This window comes from Budorcas taxicolor, chromosome 21, assembly GCF_023091745.1.
Source record: "Budorcas taxicolor isolate Tak-1 chromosome 21, Takin1.1, whole genome shotgun sequence".
NCBI lineage: Eukaryota > Metazoa > Chordata > Mammalia > Artiodactyla > Bovidae > Budorcas > Budorcas taxicolor.
In genome coordinates, this window is record NC_068930.1 from 18,987,394 (window position 1) to 19,010,617 (window position 23,224).

The 23,224-nt window shown below is 50.5% G+C and overlaps 1 protein-coding gene across 3 annotated transcripts in view; it reads right to left on the bottom strand.

The window, feature by feature from the left end:
- KLHL25 (kelch like family member 25) overlaps positions 1 to 23,224 on the bottom strand; it is a 49,058-nt gene that overhangs the window by 17,854 nt on the left and 7,980 nt on the right. Inside the window, exon 2 of one of the 3 annotated variants that reach the window (XM_052659875.1) lies at positions 13,316 to 13,361. The exons of the other annotated variants lie outside the window; for them this stretch is intronic. The gene's annotated coding sequence lies outside the window, so the exon portion shown is untranslated. The remainder of the gene's footprint in view (positions 1 to 13,315; positions 13,362 to 23,224) is intronic. 3 annotated transcript variants of the gene reach the window in all.

Consider the following 23,224-nt stretch of genomic DNA (forward strand, 5'->3'; position numbering starts at 1 on the left):
AGCCAGAGAGTGGACAGTCCTGCTCTCCCCACGCAGTGACACAGGGACACACACACTCTAAGCCGCTGGGTGAAGGCCCTCTCAGGCTTTCTGGCCCCGTGCGGCCCGCCTCCCTCCATCCCTGGCCCAGGTCCTCGCTGGGGCAGCCAGCCTGGGGGCCGTGGGGTTGGGCTGGGCCCGCCTCCGCCATGGGGTGCGGTGCATTGGACCACCCTGGAGGGATCCAGGTGGAGACACCCTTGGCGGGGGGTGTTAGGGGCAGGACAGAGCAGGACTCCAAGATAACAAAGTGCCCCAAAGCACGGCAGACCCCGACAGAGTAGCCATGTGTACCTGGAGAATGGGGTCAGGTGACCTCTCCAAGGGCAGCGCTGAGTGGGCGGCCAGGGCCCAGAGCTGACTTCTGTCCCTCTCGGCAGAGGATGCCTGCCCGCTGATGCCAACCCCCTCCCAGGCCAAGATCCTGAGACGCCCAGATACCCCCAGCGGGTTCCCACCCCCAGACGGCGCCTGGCCTGGCTCCACGAAGAAGAGCCGGGAGCAGAGGCGTCTGCCAGGCCAGTCGCTTCCCCGTCTGCCCCACATCCTCTCAGGAGATGCCGGGACCTGAGCCAGCCTTTTAGCAACAGCCCCGAAGCCCCAAGATTCTAGGAAGCGAGAGACCCACTGGCCCCAGTTTACAGACAGGAATACTGAGGCCCAGGGGACCTTCAAGATGAGAAAGTGGTCCAGGGAGAGGACCACAGTGTCCACCCAAGCCCACAGGTACCCAGGACTGCCCTTCACCTCTGGGCCAGCAGTGTGGGAGGTCAGGCCTGGGAGCCGGGGGCCCCCAGGGCTGTGTACCCCACCCTGGGCTCCCTGCCTCAGAGCTACAAGATCCCCAGAAGCCGAATTGTCCCCTCCACTGTGACATGTCTGGGAAAGTTCTCAGTGTTCCCCCAAACCTGCGAATATGTTCCCTCGTGCTCAAATCCCACCCCCTACTCCCCCCACACACCAGTTCACACAAGCCCTGTGGCCCCACCTCCTACACGAGTCCCTGTCTGACCCTCCCCACCACCCCCGACTCACAGAACCCCCACACCAGCCTCTGCTTCTGCTTGGGTCTGAATCCACCCAGAAACCAGAGTTATCCTTTAAAAAGCATCACCTTGATCACACTACACCCAGCTCTAAACTCTCCAGGGATGTCTCAGCAGTCTTAGTAAAATCCCAGGTCCCCACCGTGGCCTCTGGGTCCTTACACCCTGCTATTTCCCAAAGAGCTGCCCCTCCAGCCGTGCTGGATGTGTCCCTGGCCTCAGGACCTTTGCACGAGCTGCTCTTCTGCCTGGACTGCTCTGCCGTCCCCCTTACTGTCCCTGAATGGCTCTCTCTCTCTCCTCCTGACTGTGGCCACCTTGTTGAGGTCATCTCCTCCCCACGCCTCCCTCACTTACAGCACCTGTCACAAATTACAATCACAGGCTTATCTGCCTTCTGTATCTCCAGCCCCTGAAGGCAAGGACCGTGTGTGGTGATAACTGATGGGACCTGGCACAGAGTGGAGGCTCAGCCAGACTGGATGACCAGGACGAGCTGCACATGGCGCACGAGTCCCTCCCTGCTAACATCCGCTGCAGTGCTCACACAGCCGCGCTCCAGGCCCAGAGAAGATGCAGGCCAGGCAGCTGTGGATGCTGCCAGGCCGACTGTGACAGCGGACCCGAGTGGGAGACCCTTGAGCCAGCAAGGCACCCCTCCTGCTTACCCTGACACCCGCCTGTTCTCAGGAACCACTCTCTTCCCACTCCAGGCTGTTTAGACACGGGATCCAGGGCTGGCCAAAGCGGCGCATCCCTGGAGTCCCAGCACCTGCCCAGCCATGGTGACGGGCCCCACATCCAGGAGCCTGGAGACGATAGTCTGTGGTGCTGACTCAGCTGTGGGGTGACGTGGCATCCATCCCCGGGGCCGCTGAGAGTCTGAACATAGGCCGGGAGCGCAGCACCACCCCAGACGGGAGCTGTGCACAGGAGGAGCGCGGGGGCTTGGTGATCGCCGACCTGAGGCCCTCTGCCCCTTCCTTCTTGTCTCGGGCCGCCGGGAGTCCCAGCGAGTGCAGGACTCACTGGGACTGGGGGACAGGATGCTGGCCTTGCCAGGGGCTCTCAGCAGGGGGAGTCCTGCCACCCCTCCCCCGACCAGGGGAAGCCGCCCCATTCACCAAGAATGGGTTTCACAAGATGATTTCCAGTGACACACGCATCCCTGTGCCGGGGCTGGAGGACCCGAAGCCGGTGTGAGACGGGAGGTTCCCAGCGGCGGGAGGGGTGAGCGCCGAAAGCGTGGGCCAAGTCCAGTGAGCTGGGTGCCTGCTGAGCAACACCACGGCCGTTGCTGCAGCCTGGACCACACGTTTGACCTGAGGGATGCCCAGTGTGCCTCTGGTCACTGCCACGTGGGTGAGGGCACGGAGGAAGGAGCATTTTCCAGGGCCCGTGAGGAGGACCATGAGGGGCTGGCGTGGATTGTGCTGGGAGAGGGAGAGGAAAAGGGGGGGGAAGACAGACTACCAATCCTCTGAGCCCTGCAGCGTGCCACGCTCAGAGCTTCAGCTTCAGCATTAGCTGACAGGTGTGAAAACTTTCTGATGGGACTGTCTTCACTTTCAACTGTGATCATGTATTGCTTCTCCATGAGTACCTGTAAGACGTCTGTCCTGTCTCAAAACTAAAGATTTTAGGAAGGGGTGGGGGGAACAACAGTGTGTTTGCCAAGTCAGTCTGTCCTGGCTCTTGGAAGCCTGTCTCCGTGGCCCCCTGCCTTCGGAGGCCCCAGTAAGTCAGACCCTCTTGAGCTGTAGGCATCTCAGGATTATTCTGATGACCTAAGCGTCACCCTGGGCTTTGATGGATACAAGGCACATCAATTACCTGCACGACACTGCCAGGCTCGCGACGAGCGATTTATCATCCCGCTAAGAGGTATCGATCCAGCTCCTACAACAGCTCTGCTCCTGTGACCACAGGCTTTCCCTGCAGGGAAGCGGTTAAAATGCGCCACACAGAAGGGACAGGACCGATGGTGGGGGACCAGCACGGGGCGCTCACCTGCTCCCGCCAAACACTGATAGTACACCTGCAAGCGGAACGCCTCACGCAGAACACCTACTGAATGCCGCCGTAAGGCCACAGACTCCTCTAAGGGAGAGAAAACCTCCGTGCAGCCACGTAGGACCCAAGGAGAAAGAAAAGAAGGGAACAGGGCCTGTGCCCCAGGGAGGGAGCTGTGGAGGAGGAAAGGTCCCTCAAGCTGGGGGGTCCTCTCACTGGCGGGGAGACCAGACTAGAGGGCTTCGGCGCTGAGGAGGAGGAGAGCGTGGCATCTGGCTTGCAGAAGGCACTGCAGAGAGTAACCTGCCCGGGAGGTGGGCACCACTGCCCAGAGCTCCCTCGCCTGAGTCACTCATCTGCTGGTGCAGGGGGTGCTGGGTGCTGGCTCAGGTTTCAGAGGTCAGAAGAGGACAGGGGCCGGCTGCGTGGAGAGGCTGGAGTGTGCAACTGAGGGTGTGCTCAGGAGTAGCGAGGGCCCGCCAGAGAGGTAGGCACTGTTTCTAGGGGGGTGCCCCAGGAGAGGGCCAGACCATCATAAGGGCATCCTTCCCTGTGATTGCTCCTAGGCAACGGGACACCGCCTGCAGGAGCTCTGGGGGTGGGAGCGAGTTGCTGCCGTAATACCCGCAAGCAGGTGCCAAGCGCTGTGCCCGCTGTCCTGGGAGTACACAGATGGCAGCTGCCCCCAGGAAACCCACGTGGTGGCGGTGGTTTAGTCACTCAGTTGTGCCCGACTCTTGTGACCCCATGGACTGTAGCCCGCCAGGCTCCTCCGCCCGTGGGATTCTCCAGGCAAGAACACTGGAGTGGAGTGCCATTGCCGTCTCCAGGGGATCTTCCAGACCCGGGTGTCCTGCACTGCAGGCAGATTCTTTACCAACTGAGCTACCAGGGAATTCCCAAGGAGACCCACAAGCAGGCTCCAAGCCCTGCTCCCACCGTCGCAGGAGTGGCATGGACAGAAGCTGCCGCTACGAGACGCCAAGCATGCCCACGCCATCCCGATGGTGCACGAGGGCCTCTGCACCTGCACACCCCACGCCAAGGGGGGAACGGCCAGCACCGGTGAAGAGGCAGCACGCACTCGATGAAAGAAGGCTCTCGACTGGAAAAGATGGCAGAGCAGAAGGACTCGAGCTCACCTCCTCTCACAAAAACCTCAAAATCACAATGAACTGCTGAACGACCATCAGCAGAAAAAGACAGGAACCTACCCCCACCCCCCCCAAAAAAAACATTTTACATTCAAAGATAAGGAAGCCACCAAGAGAAGGTAGGACACCATCAGATCCTGCAGCCTCCAGGTGAGCGACCCACAGGTTGGAAAGTAATTACAGAGGGTCCTGAGCACCTGGTCAGCTCCCCAGCCTGAGGGTCTGGCGTCGGGACAAAGAGCCCTCAGAGCACTTGGCTTTGAAGGCCGACAGGGCTGGAGTGCAGGAGCTCCACTCGGGGAGGCACACAGGGTCCACCGAGACCCGGCCCAAAGCACCCCAGGAGCCGGGGCTGGACCAGCCTGTGAGTCCTGGAGGGCCTCCTGGGAAGGCAAGGGTCGGCTGCGGCTGGCTGTCCGACAGGACACTGTGGCAGGGCCCCGGGAGAACACTGATCCACGTTAGCTCTCCCAGAGGCTGCCGTTTTGGCATCAAGACCTGGCCTTACCCAGTAACCGACAGGCACCAACGCTGGATCACCACAGGCCAAACAAACAGCAGCACATGAACACAGCCCCACATGTCGACAGACAGGCCGCCTAAAGCGGTACTGAGCTCACAGTCACCTCTACACACACCACTGGGCCCAGCTCTGCCCACTACAGGGACAAGACCCAGCGCCGCCCACTACGGGGACAGGACCCAGCTCCACATACCAGTGGGCAGACACCAGTCCTCTCCACCAGGAAGCCTGAACAAGCCCCAGGACCAGCTGTAAATGGAAAGTAACCTTTAAAAATTGTATAAAAATAACAATAAGTAAAAAATCTTTAAAGATTAAAAGCAAAAAGAAAGGACCACAAAATGTATCTCTGTAATAGAATGCTGTACCAAAAAAATTAAAATTAAAAAATTTTTTAATTTTAAAAAATACACTAGAAAGAATTAATAGCAGAATAACTGAGGCAGAAGAACAAATAACTGAGGTGAAAGACAGTGTTGAAAATCACTGCAGTGTAACAGAATGAAGAAAAAAGAATGAAGAGAAATGAGGTCAGTGTCAGAGACCTCTGGGGCATTAAACACACCAACAATGGCATTGTGGGGGTCCCAAAAGGAAACGAAGAGACCTGAGAAAATATCTGAAGACATAATAGCTGAAAACTTCCCCAGCACAAGAAAGGAAACACTTAAGTCCAAGAAGCACAGAGTCCCATACAAAATAAACCCAAAGAGGAAAAGAATGAGACATATATTAATCAAACTGAAAAAAATTAAAGACAAGGAAAAACTACTGAAAGCCCAAGAGAAAAGCAACAAATAACATATAAGGGAATCCCCATAAGGTAACAGTTGGTTTTTCAAAAGGAACTCTGCAAGCCAGAAGGGGGTAGCACAATATATTTAAAGTGATGAAAGGAAAAAAAAACCTACAACCAAAAATACTCTATCCAGCAAGGTTCATCATTCAGATTTGATGGAGAAATCAAAAGCTTTACAGACAAGCAAAACCTAAGAGAATTCAGCACCGCCAAACCAGCCTTAAATCCTAAAGGAACTTCTCTATGTAGAAAAGGCCCAACTACAATAGAATCAAGAATATTATAAATGGGAAAACTCATTAGTAAAGGCAAACAAGAAGTAAAGGCAAACAAAGTACATTGAACATCTACACATTAAATATAATATCAAAGCCAGCAATTGTGAATAGATGAGAATACAAATGCAGGATACTAGAAATGCATTGGAAGAAAAGGGGCCAGCAACTTAAAACAAACTGGCACATAAATACCAAACCTGCAATAGCAAAACCTCCCAGGAACCACAAACCAAAAACCTACAGTAAACACACAAGCAATAAAGAAAAAGTGATTCAAATACAACACTAAAGACAGACACCAAATCAAAAGATTACAAAAGAAGAGAGTAAATAAGACCTACAAATTAAAACAATTAAAATGGTAATAAGAACATACCTATCAATGATTAGCTTACATGTAAACAGATTAAATGCTCCAACCAAAAGACATTGGCTGGCTGGATGGATATAAACACAAGACCCGTCTATGTGCTGTCTGCAAGGGACACACTTCCAATCTAGGGACAGATACAAAGTGAGGGGATGGGAAAAGGTACTCCACGCGAATGGAAATCAAAAGAAAGAGGATGGGAAAAGGTACTCCACGCAAAGTGAGGGGATGGGAAAAGGTACTCCATGCAAATGGAAATCAAAAGAAAGGGGATGGGAAAAGGTACTCCACGCAAATGGAAATCAAAAGAAAGCTGGAGCAGCAATACTCGTATCAGACAAAACAGACTACAAGGGACAAGGAAGGCCACTACACAGTGATGAAGGGGTCAATTCAAGAAGGAGATGCAACAACTGTAAATATCTATGCACCCAACAGAGGAGCGCCTCGACACACAGGGCAGACACTAACAGTGTAAAGAAGAGCTTGACAGGAACACATAACAGTGAGGGACTTCTCTGACAGACGCCTAGACAGAGAGCCAATAAGAAAGCAGAGGCCTTAAACGACACATTAGACCAGATGGACTGAACTGGCATTTATGGAACCCTGCGTCCAAACAGCAGCAGAACACCCTCTCCTCTCAACTGCACACCATACATTCTCCAGTGCAGTCACATCTCAGGTCACAAGTCAAGCCTCAGTAAGCTTGAAGAAAACCGAAATCATATCATCATGCTCCAGGCACAATGCTGTGAGATTAGGAACCGATTACAGAGGCAAAAAACTATGAAAAACAAAAAAACCCGGAGGCTTAACGATATGTTACTAAACCATCAGTGGATCACAGAAGTCACAGAGGAAATCAAAAGATGCCTTGAGACAAATGAAAACATAAATATGACCATCCAAAACCTATGGGACGCAGCAAAAGCAGTTCCATGAGGGAAGTTTACAGTCTTACCGAGGAAACAAGACAAATCTCAAATAACCTAGCCTTATACCCAAAGCAACTACAGAAAGAACCAAAAAATCCAAATATCCAAAGACCCAAAGTTAGAAAAAAAGAAATCATAAAGATCAGAGCAGAAATACATTTGATCATAGCCCAAAGGCCCAGAAATGATAAAGAACAGAAATAAATGAAATAGATAAGAAAATAGAAAAAAAAAATCAATAAAACTAAAACTTGGTTCTTTGAAAATATAAACAATTGATAAATAAATTGATAAATTTTAGTCAAACTCATCAAGAAAACAAGAGAGAGGGCTCAAATCAATAGAAACAGAAATGAAAAAGGAGAACTTAAAATGAACACCACAGAAATAGAAAAGATCATGAGAGACTACTACACCTATATGCCAGTAAAATGGACAACCTGGAAGAGATGGATAAATTCTTAGAAAGATACACACTTCCAAGACTGAACCAGGAAGAAATAAAAAGTATTAATAGGCCAATTACAAGTACTAATACTGAAACCATGATTTAAAAACTTCCAACAAACAGAAGTACAGGACCAGGTGGTTTCACAGGTGATTCTTTCAAGTATTTGGAGAAGAGTTAACACCTACGCTTCTGAAACTCGTTCAAAACACTGCAGAGGAAGGAATAGATCCCAAGCTCCTTCTACAAAGCCACCATCACCCTGATACCAACGCAGGCGAAGACATCCGTCCCCCACCCCGCCACCGAAAGAAAATTACAGGCCAGTATCACTGATGAGGGGCTTCCCTGCTGGCTCAGATGGGGCATCACCTGCAGTGCAGGAAACCCAGGTTCAGCCCTTGGGTTGGGAAGATCCCCTGGAGAAGGGAATGGCTACCCACTACAGTATTCGTGCCTGGAGAATCCCATGGAAAGTGAATATAGACACAAAAGTACTCGACAAAATACTAGCAAACTGAATCCAACAATACATTAAAAGGCTCATACACCACCATCAAGTGGGACTTATCCCAGGGATACAAGGATTCTTCAATATTACACGCCACATTAACAAATGCCACCACACTCTTGAGTGTTATGTACCACATTAACAGACCGAAGAATAAAAGCCACGTGATCGTCTCAATAGAGGCAGAGAAAGGTTTCGACAAAATTCACCACCCACTTATGGTAAAGACTCTGCAGAAAGTGGTCACAAAGAAAATATACCTCGACATAATATAGGCCATATATGACAAACCCACATCTACCATCATTCCTGATGGTGAAAAACTGAAAGCATTCCCTCTAAGATCAGGAACAAGTCAAGGATGTCCGCTCTCACCACTTTTATTCAATGTGGTTTTGCAAGTCCTAGCCACATCAATCAGAGAAACAAAAAGAAATAAAAGGAATCCAAAGTGGAAAAGAAGTAAACCTGTGATTGTTTGCAGATGACATGATACTACTATACACAGAAGATCCTTAAGAGGCTACCAGAAAACCACTAAAGCGCGTCAGTGACTCTGATAAAGCTGCAGGACACAGAATTAACACAAAGAAATCTGTTGCATTTCTATATGCTAGCAACAAAAGATCAAGAAGAGAAATTAAAGAAACAATCCCACTGACCACTGTATCAGAAAGAATAAAATACCAAGGAATAAACCTACACAAGGAGCCAAGAGCCCCGTAGACTGAAAACTATAAGACACTGATGAAAGAAATCACAGAGGACACAGAGATAGGAAGACTCAACAGTTAAAACGACTATACTACCGAAGGCAATCTACAGACCCAATACAATCCCTAGCAAATTACCAAGAGTATTTTTCACAGAACTAGAACAAAAAGTTCTTAAGTTTGTATGGAGACACAAAGGACCCTAACAGCGAAGGCATTCCTAAGAAAGAAAAACAGAGTGAAGGAATGAGACTCCCTGACCTCAGACTACACTACGAAGCTATGGTCATCCAAACAGTATGGTACTGGCACAAAAACTGACTAGATCAATGGAACAGGATAGAAAACTCAGAAATAAACCCCTGTACCTGTGCTCAATTAATCTATGACCAAGGAGGCAGGAATAACAGTGGAGAAGAGATAGTCTCTTCAATAAGTGATGCAGGGAAAACTGGACAGCTACATGTAAAAGAATGAAATCAGAACATTATTTAATGCCATACACAAAAATAAACTCAAAATGGACCAAAGACCTAAACGTGAGGCCAGACACTATAAAACTCTTAGAAGATAACAGAGGCAGAACACTCTTTAACATAAATCACAGCAAAATCTTTTGGGGTCCACCTCCTAATGAAAATAAGGACAAAAACAAACAAGTGGGATCTAATTAAACTTAAAAGCTTCTGCACAGCAAAGGAAACCATAAACAAAATGAAAAGACAACCCACAGAATGGGAGAAAATACTTGCAAACAATGTGACCAACAAGGAATTGATCTCCAAAATATACAAACAGCTCCTGCTGCTCTGTATCCAAAAAACAAACAACTCAATCAAAAAATGAGCAGAGGCTCTAAACAGACATTTCTCCAAAAAAGACATACAGATGGCCAACAAGCACATGGAAAGATGCTCAACATAGCTTATTATTATTAGACAAATGCATATCAAAACTACAATGAGACATCACCTCACACAATAAAAAAGAACGAATATATGTGTATGTCTAATTGAATCATCCTGCTGTACCCCTTAAACTGACAACAATATAAAGCAACTATACTCCAACAAAATAAAAAATATATAAAAATAAATGTTTTAAAATTGCCCCCTCCTCCAAAAAAAAAGCACCAAATAACAAAGGGTCCAGCTCATCCCTTCCCTGCTCCTTGGAAAGTTACCCAGATAAACAAGGAAACAAGCCAAGGGGCAAAACATTCAGAAGAAAACTTGCCAAGCTCTCCAAAGATTCCAGTGCCACTCTCAGAGAAAAAGGCACCAGAGACCAGAGCTGCATTTTGAAGGCCACTCTTTGGGAGGCCCAGCTCTGTCCTGGATCACTCGCCCCTCCCCGCTTCCATCCCCAGCCGGGAGTCAGCGATTTTCTGAATGAGGGTATCAACTGCATCCTTCCAGGCCAGAGGGAGCTGGAAAAGCCCAGGGCCCAGCTGAGGGGCTGCAGGTAATGTTCTCACCAGCTCATCCACCACAAACTTTCTGAACAACTCCCACGTGCCAGGCAGGGAGCCAGGTTCCTGCCCCAGCAGGGCTGCACTCTGGGGTTGGCAGTAGGGAAGGGGGCAGACAAGACCTGGCAGCAGTCAGCATACGAACCAAGGAACAGGACACTTTCACGGCCTCGAAGTTCTATGAAGAAAATAAAAAGGCAGTGGGCCACCAGGCAAGACGACGACGGTGGGTTCTTTCAGGCCCCTTTGAAGAGGGGACGCTTGGGCTGAAACTTGAGTGATGCATGGAGCCAGGATGTGCTGGCAGGGAAGGGAGGCTTCAGGCGGAGAAGCGGCAGGTGCAGAGGCCAGAAGCCGCTGGCCCTGCAGGGAAGAGCAAGGCCAGGGACGGGCAGGGACACCATCACACGGGGCCAGGGACTTCCGAGCCCTGGAGCCAGACGTGCGCGAGAAGAATTCGCCGCGGACGTCCCAGCTGGAAGAAGCGGACCCCAGCCCGGAGAGGGGAGGGGCAGCATGCACTCTGGAGCTGGATCTCCCGCACAGGAACAGGGCCCCTGAAGACAGCCCAGCCCTTCCTGTGTGACCCTGGGAAAGTGAGTTCACCTCTCTGGGCCTACTTTTCTCAGCCACAAAAGTGATGATGAAAGCAGCTGCGGCCTCATAGGTTTGTTAGGAGAATTGCATGGGACAAGCATCGGGCCGGCCGTGCCCTCTCCTTCTCACCCAGTCAGCTGTTTCATTACTGCTGCCATTACCACCGTCATGGAATAAACACAGAAGACATTCCCCTAGCCTTGCTCCAACTGCAACCTTCACTTCTGAATAAAGGGCTTTTTCACTGTCCACTCTGTTCATTTTCAAGTTGATTTTTTTTTTTTTTTCTAACAAGTATGCAGTATTTTTGTAGTCAGGAGAAACCCTGAAGGTTTTCTTCAAGCCTGCTGCGTCTGGGTTACTTCTAGAGCTGTGATCACGAAGGATTCCAACACTATCAGATAACACATGCGTGCAGGGCCGCATGCTGCAGCCAGAGTCCAAGGGTCCTTCCAAGAGGACGCCCCGTGATGCTGCAGCCCAGATCCCCGCTCTGCCCACACCTGCAGGACACATGCACCTCGGGGAGCTCTTGGGGTGCAGGGGCAGCCATCTGTTCAGGTTTCAAGTAGAAAACAAACTAAGTACCTCATGAAGCAGGCAGATCTCACTGCTAATTGAGAGTAAAATCAGTATGATCGCTGCCACAGAAGTAGAGCCACAGATCATCCTAGATACAAGTGAACTGTCAATGGGGCCTTTCCCTAGATACTTCTACTGTTCAATGGCCCTTTCTTTGAAAAAAGAGAACCCCCCCCCAAAAAAAAACCTATGTATCTCTTCAAAAATTGGACATACCTGCAACAGTTTTAACACTGTTGATATTCTCCACTATGCGTTTATTTATTTTGATCTCGTTTTTCAGCTTGGGATCGTGAAGGTTTCAAACCTGCAGGCAAGTCCCGGGAATTGTGTAAGGCATGCCTCCTGGTCTCACGGGGTCATAGCGTCGGCTGGGTGCTGCTCCGCCTCGCCCCAGCCTGCGGCCTCACCCCATCCTGGCCTCCTGCAAGCCCCAGCCCTCCTGCAGGGCACTGGGCTGGCCCTGGGGGTGGTTCTAGAGCACAGTGAGGCTCAGCCAAGTGGTGAGGCTGTCTGCCTCATACACAGCTCGGCAGTAAGTGGGGCTTCTCTTCCGGCAGCATAGAATGTCCTGTGTCAAACAGCAACCCAGAGAGAGGGGCAGAGGCCACCCCTGAGGTCACCCCCACAGACGGAAGCCCAACCCTTCCACACCCTCCGACGAGGCACCCTGTGGGGCAGCCAGGTACCCACCTGCCGTCCTGAGGTCGTGGGCAGCAGTGCCACCGCAAAGGGGTCTCACACACATGCACACACTCACACACACTCCCAGGCGGGCAGTGACCCCGTCCGCCCACACCCAAAGTCAGGAAGGGAAAGGGGGTCCCAGAGCACCCAGAGGGGCGGGCAGACACCTCAGGGCCTGCTCCGCGAGCCCCGGCCTTTTCACTTGATGCACACGACCATTAAGCACACTTGCAGTGCAGCCACTGAGCTCTCAGGATTGGCACAGCCAGGCCCCAGGCGGACGCGGTCTCTGTCATCAGGACTATTATTCTGAGTTGATAGATGCTGTGTGGATGGACACCAGCCCCACCGGGGTGGGTGGGCTGCCCCCAGAGGAAGGGTCTGGGTGGCACGCTGCCCTGGCATTTCCCGGGCAACAGGCTTTCTTCCCAGAAGAGGCAGAGGACAGGAGGTAAGGGGTCAAGGCCTGTGAAAGGCTGCTGAAAAATGAAGCAACACCTGTTGCAAAGAATCAGCGGGGAATTTGGTTGGGAAGGGAGCCAGATGGAGCACCTGACTACCGTGTACCCACACTGTGCTGGGCATCTTACATGAAGATCTCATCCTCATAGCCAAGCCTGACAAGGTGATGACTCGGTTTTAATCAAGATGGGCTGGGCTGTGCTGCAACAATCCACACCCCCGAGTCTCAGTGGTGCTGGGGGCAGAAATATTCCTTGCTCATGTGACGTGCTCTGTGGGTCAGCTGGTGGGGGGGGCGAGGGGGCGGAGAGTGGTCTTCTCATCAATGTCACTCCCGGCCACCCAAATGACACCATATCACCAGTCACCATGCCACTGGGAAGGGAGAGAAAGCTCTGGCAAGTGTGACACTGGTGCTTGGCTTATAAGGACACACATCACTTCTGCCCCCGTTTCACTGGCCAAAACTAGGCTTCCTACGTGGCGGTAGTGGTAAAAGAACCCACCAGCCAATGCAGGAGACTTAAAGAGACCTGGGTTCGATTCCAAGGTTGGGAAGATGCTCTGGAGGAGGCAATAGCAACCCACTCCAGCATTTTTCCCTGGAGAGCTACAGTTGATAGGGTCGCAAAGATTAAGACACGCCCAAAATGACTTAGCACACAGTCACGTGGCTTCACTCACCTAGAAGAGCATCAGAGATGGGATCCTACCATACAGCCTCTCAGTTCTGTAATTTACAAATAAGGAAACGGCAGCTCAGAGACGAATGGTGATGCCAACAGTACTACTACCAATAAACCACAGTGATGAGCACCGACTATGTACTAGGCTCTGTACCGAGTGCTTTGGACAGGCTGGGCCACTGGGCAAGATGTGGAATGATGCCCTGAAATGACTGCCACACGTCCAGCCCAGCAGATGCAGCCACGGATGGCTGGCGCCCCTGCTTCTGCCCAAGACCCCCTCCACTGGGTGTGAGCTCCACCAACCAAGTGAGGCAGGCCCACAGGCACACCCCAGAGCTCAGACAACACAAAAGAGGAGGCAAAATACAAAAGATGAAGATCCCCAGGAATCACAGCCCCAACACAGACGTCCTCATGGGGGTGAGGCAGTCAGCAGGTGGAGGGAGGGAACACTGTCCTAAGGAGGCAGCCACTGGCTCTTGGAGGACAGAAAACACTCTTACGTGTTTTGGGTATGAAGCACAGACACACGTACCGAACACAGACATACAGCGTTAATCACCAGGTCATGTCTGACTCTCTGTGACCCCATGGACTGTAGCCCTCCAGGCTCCTCTGCCCATGAGATTCTCCAGGCAAGAATGCTGGAGTGGGTTGCACACCCTCCTCCAGGGGATCTTCCCGACCCAGGGATCAAACTCTCCTGCATTGCAGACAGATTCTTTACTGTCTGAGCCACCAGGGAAGGTTAAGTATATCCATAGAGTATACCTGGTATTAAAATTTATGCAGGGGAAGGGCAGGGTTGAATGCAATTAGGAATAAAAGGTCCAAAACGGTTTGTGGTAGGGAAGTGATTAAGGTTGAGAAATACTGAAAAGAGTAACTATTTTCACTTTGCCTTCTTATTCTCAGCCTTTATCCCCAAACATTTTACACTGTTGCAGTTACAGAACACGATTTTACATTGTTTTTACCCACTCACATAGTTGGCATGCTCCATTCATCACTGAACACAGATTGACTGGGGCCTCCTGCATGCAAACACTGGATGAACCTGTGCAGTCTCTCTGCCTGGCTGTAATGTTTAATGTCTGCGCAGTAGAGAACCACCCTGACTCATTCATTCATCCATAGTTTTGGATTCGTATCCAACAAACGTCTTTGTGCTATGGTGTGCCTGGTCGCTCAGTTACATCCGGCTCTTTGGCGACCCCACGGATTGTAGCTCACCAGGTTCCTCTGTCCACAAGATTTCCCAGGCAAGAATACTGGAGTGGGTAGCCATTCCCTTCTTCAGGGGATCTTCCCAAACCAGGGATCAAACCCAAGTTTCCTGCACTGTGGCCAGATTCTTTCCATCTGAGAAACCAGGGAAGCCCCCTCCCCCCACTGCCTTTACTTGCAGTGAACTGTGAATTACGCTCCTCTCTTGGGGGCTTCCCTGACAGCTCAGTTAGTAAAGAATCCTCCTGCAACACAGGAGACCCCGGTTGGATTCCTGGGTCAGGAAGATCCCCTGGAGAAGGGATTGGCAACCCACTCCAGAATTCTTGGGCTTCCCTGGTGGCTCAGCTGGTAAAGAATCCAGCTGCAATGTGGGAGACCTGGGTTCAATCCCTGGGTTGGGAAGATCCCCTGGAGAAGGGAAAGGTTACCCACTCCTGTATCCTGGCCTGGAGAATTCCATGGACTGTATAGTCCATGGGGTCACAAAGAGTCGGACGTGACTGAGCAACTTTCACTTTGAGAGAAAAATCTTTGGAGGATTATTACAGACGTTTGATGTCAGATTGTCCTAGCAGCTCTGTTTACCCTGCTTCATGAAAGCAACCTGGCAACAAAGAGGCTTCTTTCAGCTTAGACAGGGATGGCTCAGATGCCTCCACATTCGGTGGGGCAGAGAGAAGCTGCCACCTGAGCTCCAGTGCTGTGTCCTGCTGCTCCTCAGCTCGGTGGGGCCCCCCAGACCATCTCTGACCCCAAGACTGGGGGTCTGCAAGCCCAGCTGTTGCTGCAAACAGGAGCAGGGCCAATGAAACGGACATCCCGGCTCTCAGAGGGGACAAAGAGCTCGGGGCTCAGGTTCGCCCATCTGTTGAAATCGCTTGTTTCCTTTCAGTTATCCAGAGCAAGACAGAGAGGAGAAACAAAGCTAGGGGGCAGAGAACAGCCCCCGCGCAAAGCAAACATCGCCACCCGGTCCTGGGTTCCTCCTTTGCCAGCAGGGCTGGCTAGGCCCTTGGCAAACAGAGGTGGTGCGGGGGCTGGGGACGGGGAGGGAGGCTGTCTCTCTTCCTGTCTGGCCCCCTGAAAGATCTGCAGCGGCCCACAGATGGAGTCATTAAGAGCACTCTGGCCTAGATATCACTTTCAGCAAGCCACCTGGAGTGACAGCCTGGGAGGAAAATGAACATATAGAAAAGGCCAGAAGAGAGGAAAAAAAAAAATAGTCAAGCACCAGGCACTTACTGGTCATGAGCTGCTTTCTCTTGGTGTTCCAGAAGCTTCTTCTAGTTCAGGCTGGCAGTGTCAAACCAGAATGGGAAGGTGCCTCAAGTGTCAAAGCCCAGGACACAGCTCTGGGTCTCCCCTCCCATGGGGAGGGCGGAGGGCAGGGGCGTGTGGCTAGGCAGCGCTTTGGCAAGATGTTTCAAAAGGACAGAAGCACGTGCCCTCTGCCCCAGCCTCTCCACACCCAGGACTCCTGCCCTCTGTTGCCTTTTGGCTACAAGCAAAAGATTGCAAATGCCTCGATGTTTATGGGTGAGAGGCCCAGTTAAAGAAACAGTGGTTCATTCATACAGTGGAGTACTACAGGACTGTATTATATATATACACACACACACACACACACACACAATAAGCAACTGGCTTTCTCTGCTAAAATGAGAAGCGCTGTGAATAGGAGGCTGTCTCTTACATCTGTTAAAAACCGACTACCTAGTCACTCACACAGACCCGTAGTACACACACACCTGCTGGGTTTGCACAGACTGTCTCAGTAGGCTGAGCAAGAAAGCCAGCTGACAGTAGGTACTGCTGGTGAGAACGGAGAGGAGACTGTCTTCACCTCACAACCCCAAGAACCTGCTGGATGCTATGCCAGACCCAGGGTCACTTTTTGTTTTTAACCCTGCTGTGAGTGAGTGTTTCTGCCAAGCCCTGTACAAGCCTTCTTTCACTGTATTCTTATGGCACCTTTTCGAGGCCATCATTGTCCCCATTACACAGATGGGAAAACTGAGGCTCAGAGAAGGTAAGAAATGTGCACATGTCCTCAGTACCCAGAGCTGTTTTGCTCCAGAGTCCCTGCTCACACAGGGCACCCAGTATGGCACGCTGTGATGACCTAGACGGGTGGAATGGGAGAGGCAAGGGAGGCTCAAGAGGAAGGGGATATATATATATATATATAATTGTGACTGATTTGGGTTGCTGTGTGGCAGAAACCAATACAACATTGTAAAGCAATTTTCCTCCAATTAAAAAATAACAAAGAAATAATAAAAGAAAAACCCTAATGAACTTTTGGGCCAAACTAATATCTTTTTCAGCAAAGAAAGGACTAAGGTTTTAATGTGAAATTTTAGTCTTGAGAAGTTAGCAGGCTTAAAGAATTAGAAAGTTAGCTTCCAAAACATCATAACTGTTTCTGCGCTATACTAAGTCCATTTAATAATACATTTGTATCTATACAATATTCATGAAAAGTAGAAATGTTAGTTGCTCAGTCGGGTCCAACTCTTTGCAACCCAATGGACTGTAGCCCACCCCTGTCCCTGGAATTCTCCAGGCAAGAATACTGGAGTGGGTAGCCATTCCCTTCTTCAGGGGATGTTCCCAACCCAGGGATCGAACCCGGCTCTCCCATACTGTAGGTGGATTCTCTTATCATCGAAGCCGCCAGGAAACTGCTGTACACAAATCACTGCTCAGTAACCAGCAGCAATGTCTTCTCTGTATTTATCCAAGGGAAATGAAACCATGTTCACTCAAAAACCTGTATACAAATTATTACAGCAGCTTTATTCTAGATTATTAAAACTTGGGGAAAAAACAAACAAACCAAAAAACCCACCAAAAAAAACCCCAAAGCCCCTGCTCAAATGGCACCTCATGGGCTGTTGAGAAAGAAGAAACTTTCTGGCTGCCAAGGCCGGGTGTGCCTGACCAGGAAATGCTGTTTTTAATGAAAAGCACTTGATTTCTCAAGTGCCTCGCTGCCACTTGGCAGACCTGAGCCCTCCTTCCTGGGCCTCCGGAGAGGAGGCAGGGTGAGGATGTGTGCTCGCAGTTGGCCAGGCCCCAGGCCACCCTGAAGAATGCGTGATACATCTGACGGTAATGTGAGGACACAGACCCGGCCTGTGTTAACAGGCTCTCTCTTGGGCATCTGCCTTCCTCTCTGCCTGGGGAGCAGGGACTTGGGTCTGGGACCTCCCCGCTGGCCGGCACTGCCAGCAAAGCCACCTCTGTCCTGCAAAGCTTATGCCAGGTATTCAGACATTTAGTGCCTCAGCTTCTACATCTGTAAAATGGGTGTGAAGATAATCACACCAACCTCGCAGGATCCCTGAGGGACTGAAGGGGAAACAGATGAACAGAGCTGGGTGCTGGGCTCATGTCCGGCCCCCAGCTTGTAGGGGTTTTGCCTTGTACAGCTATTCTCAAATGGTTTGGTCTCAGGGTCTTTTCACAACTTCAAAGTGACTGAGGGCCCGAAGGGGCTTCTGTTATGTGGTTCAGTCTATTGATATTTATTACATACAAAATTAAAATTGAGACAAAATTGAAATGTATACTAGTTAACCGAAAAATAATAATAAACTTGCTATATGTTAGCATAAATAAGTTGTTTTTCATAAATCTAATTTCAAAAAATTTTTTTATTAACAGTCAGATTCTCTATCTGCTTCTGCATCCAATTTATTGTTAAAGTGCTTTTTTTTAAATTGAAATATAGTTGATTTACAATCTGGTACTAATTTCAGGTGTTCAAAGTGACTGTTACATATATAAATATTAGATTATTTCCTATCACAAATTATTACAAGATACTGAAAGTAGTTCCCAGTGCTATTCAGTAAATCCTCATTGCTTATTTTATATATAGTAGTATGTATCTCGGAGAAGGCAATGGCATCCCACTCCAGTACTCTTGCCTGGAAAATCCCATGGATGGAGGAGCCTAGTAGGCTGCAGTCCATGGGATCGCTAAGAGTTGGACACGACTGAGTGACTTCACTTTCACTTTTCACTTTCACGCACTGGAGAAGGAAATGGCAACCCACTCCAGTGTTCTTGCCTTGAGAATCCCAGGGACGGGGGAGCCTGGTGGGGGTCGCACAGAGTCAGACAAGACTTAGCAGCAGCAGCATGTATCTATGAATCCCATACTCCTAAACATTGTAAAATATTTTCATTGAAGACTAGAAGAAAATACAGCCTCACCTGGATAGGGGGTTGGTAACGGGAGGAGATTTTAAGAGCCTCTCCAGATTACTGTGGATATTCCTCTTTGACAAAACGCTAAGACTTGTTGAGCAGTACTTGCTCTGCGGCCTGTGGGATCTTCCCAGAACAGAGGTCGAACCCGTATCTCCCGCATTGGCAAACGGATTCTTTACCACTGAGCCACCAGGGGATCCTGAACAGCAGTTTCTTAAGGATCAACTGCAGTGTGGGACCTGAGCCGTGTGGTGAACATACATACTCTGACCTTCCCATCTTCCAGTCTGTCTTGCACTCTGGCTCATTCACCCATGCATGATTTGGTAGCTTCGTGCAATGGTTACTTGGAAAACATTGGTTCACGGGGTTTTGCACTTGGAGAGAATGGGTGAAAACGGCAAATAATATCTGGATGTTACTATGAAAACAGCTTTGATGCCATGGACCCCAACAGATTCCCAGGGACTTTCTAGCACCATGCTGTGAGAAGCAGAACTTCCTCACCCTCCACGTGAACCATGTTTTTAAAATAAGAACTCGGAAAAAGAAACTGCCATGGAAAGTGCTGGGCAGTGACAGGGCAATCACCTGCTCGGAGGGGCTCCTGAGAGCTCCTCCCCGGCGTGCAGGCACCGGGCACACCAGGGCCGCCCTCTGATCCCCACTTGCCAGCCTCCCCTCGTGGCACTCAGGCTCCTCTGCTCCTCCCTCCATCACCAGATGCTGTCTTCTCGCCACAGGACCCCTCATTTCCCCCCAAATAACAGTCCTTGGCGGTTTGCAGAGGGCAGGGCCTGAGACAGCAAACTACAGGGGCTGGGCGTGGGCTGCTGCCCTTGGGCTTCGCAGCTGATAATTCTTGGTTTCTTGAAATTACACATGTAATGTGTATTTATAGCCAAATACATGGGTGCCCAGAAATTGCAACTCATTCATAGATACATTTTTAGCATATCGTTTGGCCCCACCAAGTTCCATTAAATCCTGCTTCCCAGGTCCCTTGTGTGGCTAGTTTTTCCAGAAACAAGGGGAGGGCCTGCCCACTGTAGGCTGGGCTCCCCCTCTCCTGGCACTCCGGTGCCAGACACTTGGTTCTGGACCACCTGCTCAAAAGCCTTCAAGGAGGCTCTGACGTCCAAGCCTCGTTCACTCTGTTCCCCAGCCCCTCGCCCCCGACACTCGCTGGGGCACACGCTGGACTTTCAAGCTCTCTCCTTCCCCGTCTTCCTGCTCAAGCCCCACTCCCTCTCTCTGTAAGGCTCCTGGACTTGACATCTGTCTGGCGTGTACAGGATGTTGGACATAGTATTAGGTCAGCCAAAAAGTTCACTCAGGTTTTTCGATTCCATCCTTCAGAAAAACCCAGACAAATGTTTTAACCAACCCAACAGATACCCTACAAGTAACTTCTGGGCGCCTGCGAGCTGCTGGACCCTGGGCTGCACCAGGAGCACAGCAGAGAGTCAGGAGAACAGTTTTCATCTGGTGTCCTGCTATCAGGGCTTCCCCAGGGGCTCAGCAGCAGAGACTCCCTCTGCCAGCGTGGGAGCCCCAGGTTCAACCCCTGGGGCAGGAAGATCGCCTGGAGAAGGAAATGGCAACCCGCTCTAGTATTCTTGCCTGGAGAATCCCATGGACAGAGGAGCCTGGTGGGTTACGGTCCACGGGGTTGCAAAGAGCCGGACACGACCTACTGACTAAACAACTATATTTCCTGCAATTAACATTCTATTTGGCCTAGGCAGCAGCGCTGTGACAGTGCTTCTCTAGCAACATCTATTCCTTCAGAGTATCTTGTACTCTGCCTTTATTTTTATCTCCAACTCATTGAGGACGGTATTCTGTGTCTTCTTTGCTGCCTGGAGTACATCAGATGTTCAGTAATACTGCTGAGCAGGGAAGAAGATGAACCACAAATACCCACTGCAATAAGGTTCAAAAATATCCAAGCAAGTGGCCGTCAGTATCTGCTGTGCTAACTTGAAGTATGATAGGCATGTTTCACACTTAAGTATTTTAAAGGTTGGATGGGAAAGAGCAACCTTCCTCTGTGTTCTAAAGGGTGTTCTACCAATCACAGGACTTAAACCTGAGATGCTGGCCGCAAGCACCTGATGGGGTGGTGAGGTGCTAAAGCCCTGATTTCAAATCCCAGCACTGCTGTTTCTACCCGTATCACTGGCCCAAGGTCCTTACATTCTCTGAGCCTCAGTATTTCCATCTGGAAAATGGGGGGGGGGTGAGAAATAACTGTTCCTATATCAACAGCTTTGCTGAGAATTAAATGAGATAGTCCAGGGTCTTCCCTGGTGGTTCAGTGGTTGGGAGTCTACCCTCCAATGCAGGGGATAAGGGCTTGATCCCTGCTTGGGGAACTAAGATCCCATGCGCCACAGGGAAAGACCACACACCACAACTAAGACCCAACACAGCCAAATAAATAAAAGACAGCCCATGTAAAGAGCACAGTGAGACACACAAAATTCATTCCATCCAAGAGAACAGAAGTTACTAAGGCTGCTGCTATCGTAACCCCCGTTGGCAGGAGTCCTTAGCAGAAAAATTCAAAGATGACTCTCTCCACCCCTGTGACCATGTTACCTACATGGCAAAATGAGTTGCAGACATAACTGATGATGTTACTAACTAATCAGGAGTCCTTAAAATAGAGAGATGCTCTGGGTGGGCCTGACTTAATCTCATGAGTCCTCTAAAGCAGAGTCTTCTCCAGCTGACTGCAGAAGTGGACGTCAGAGATCTGAAGCAGGGAAGGACCTGAGGGTCCTGCTGGCCTGGAGGTGGGGTGTGGGGGAAGGGTATCTGGCATGGAGTTAAGAAGCCCACTTACTGACAGCCAGGGAGGAGAGGGACCTCAGTCCTACAGCCACCAGGAACTTGATTCTCCCAACAACCTGAATGAGCCTAGAAGCAGAATCTCCCTCCCACCCCCCACCCAGGGCCTCAGGATAAAAGCCCAGTCCAGCTGGCACTTGACCCTGGACTTGTGACAGCCTAAGTGGAGAGTTCAGTTGACTCAGCCCAAGCTCCTGACCCAGAGAACTGCGAGCTGACAGACAGGTACTGTTTAAGCCACAAAGTTAGTACTCATCTGTTAGGCAGCAACAGAAGCTAACATAAGCCCTGCCTGTCCTCCAGCCATAACGCATATACATTAAAAACATCAAGTGGGGACTTCCCTGCTGCTCCGGTGATTAAGACTCAGCTCCCAATCTAGGGGGCTTGGGTTTGATCCCTGGTCAGGGAGCTAGGTCCCACATGCTGCAACTAAGACTCCTCCTGCTGCATCTAAACGTCCTGCATGCCACAGCAAAGACTGAAGATCCCGTGTGCCACAGCTGAGGCCCGGTGCAAATAAATACATATTTTAAAAAATCAGGTGCTGTCCAACTTGGACAACTGGCACTTTCTGTGTCCTTACTGCTACACGGGTGATGCACGGTCTGTCTAACCCACCTCTACCCCTAGCACTCAGCAGTGTGGCTATCACGCGGTAGGTTCTAAATAATTTCATTTGATAAGACTTCAACTTCCTGGGCAGTCAGGAACAGAATGGCTTACAGCTGTCCACGCTGGCTTCACCACCGTAAGACCCATCACAAGTTCAAGGTGCCCCAACCAGAGCACCAATCTGGGCAAATCCCAGGAAAGGTCTCTTTCTGGCCTGGAGGAAAAACCCCAGACACTGCAGGCAGTTCAGAGGAAGTCACCCAGCACCCAGGGTAGGTATGTGTCCACAGGCAAATGAGGCTCACTTTACACATGCACGGACCATGCTGTGGTCCCAGCCTCGAGCCGTGGCAGCCTCCCAGGGCTCAGCTGACCAGCCAAACCCTGACATTTTGCTTGTATTGTAATTGTACCTTCCTGTAAAAAGTCCTAGTTGGAGCGGTAAAAATAGCAGCTGCAACTTCCTGCAACACGGACAGGCCAGTCCATTCTACTGCCTGAAACTGAACCTGGGGACTCCATCTGACTCTGACTCCACAAAGCCCCTCTGAGCTGGGCTGGGCATGCAGTGAGGGGGCACCTAGCCAGAAAACCCTGCCCTGCCCCCACTGACTGCCAGCTCCTGCGTGAGATGCTCCCCTCACTCCCTCCGTGAAAAAACCAGCCCAGTAACTGCAAAAAGATCTCCCCTGGTGGCTCAGTGGTAAGGAACCTGTCTGCCCATTCAAGAGACGCAAGTTTGATCCCTGGGCCTGGGAGATCCTCTGGAAGAGGAGATGGCAACCCACTTCCTTATTCCTGCCTGGGAAATCCCACGGACAGAGGATCCAGCCGGCTACAGTCCATGGGGCAGCAGAAGAGACGGGCATGACTTGGTGACTGAACAACAACAAATACAGGCAGAAACACGTCTGCAGCCACGGTCGCCGCCTGCTCTCCTCCTGCTCACTGGCTGCAGAGCTAAAAAGGCAGGACGCCTCCT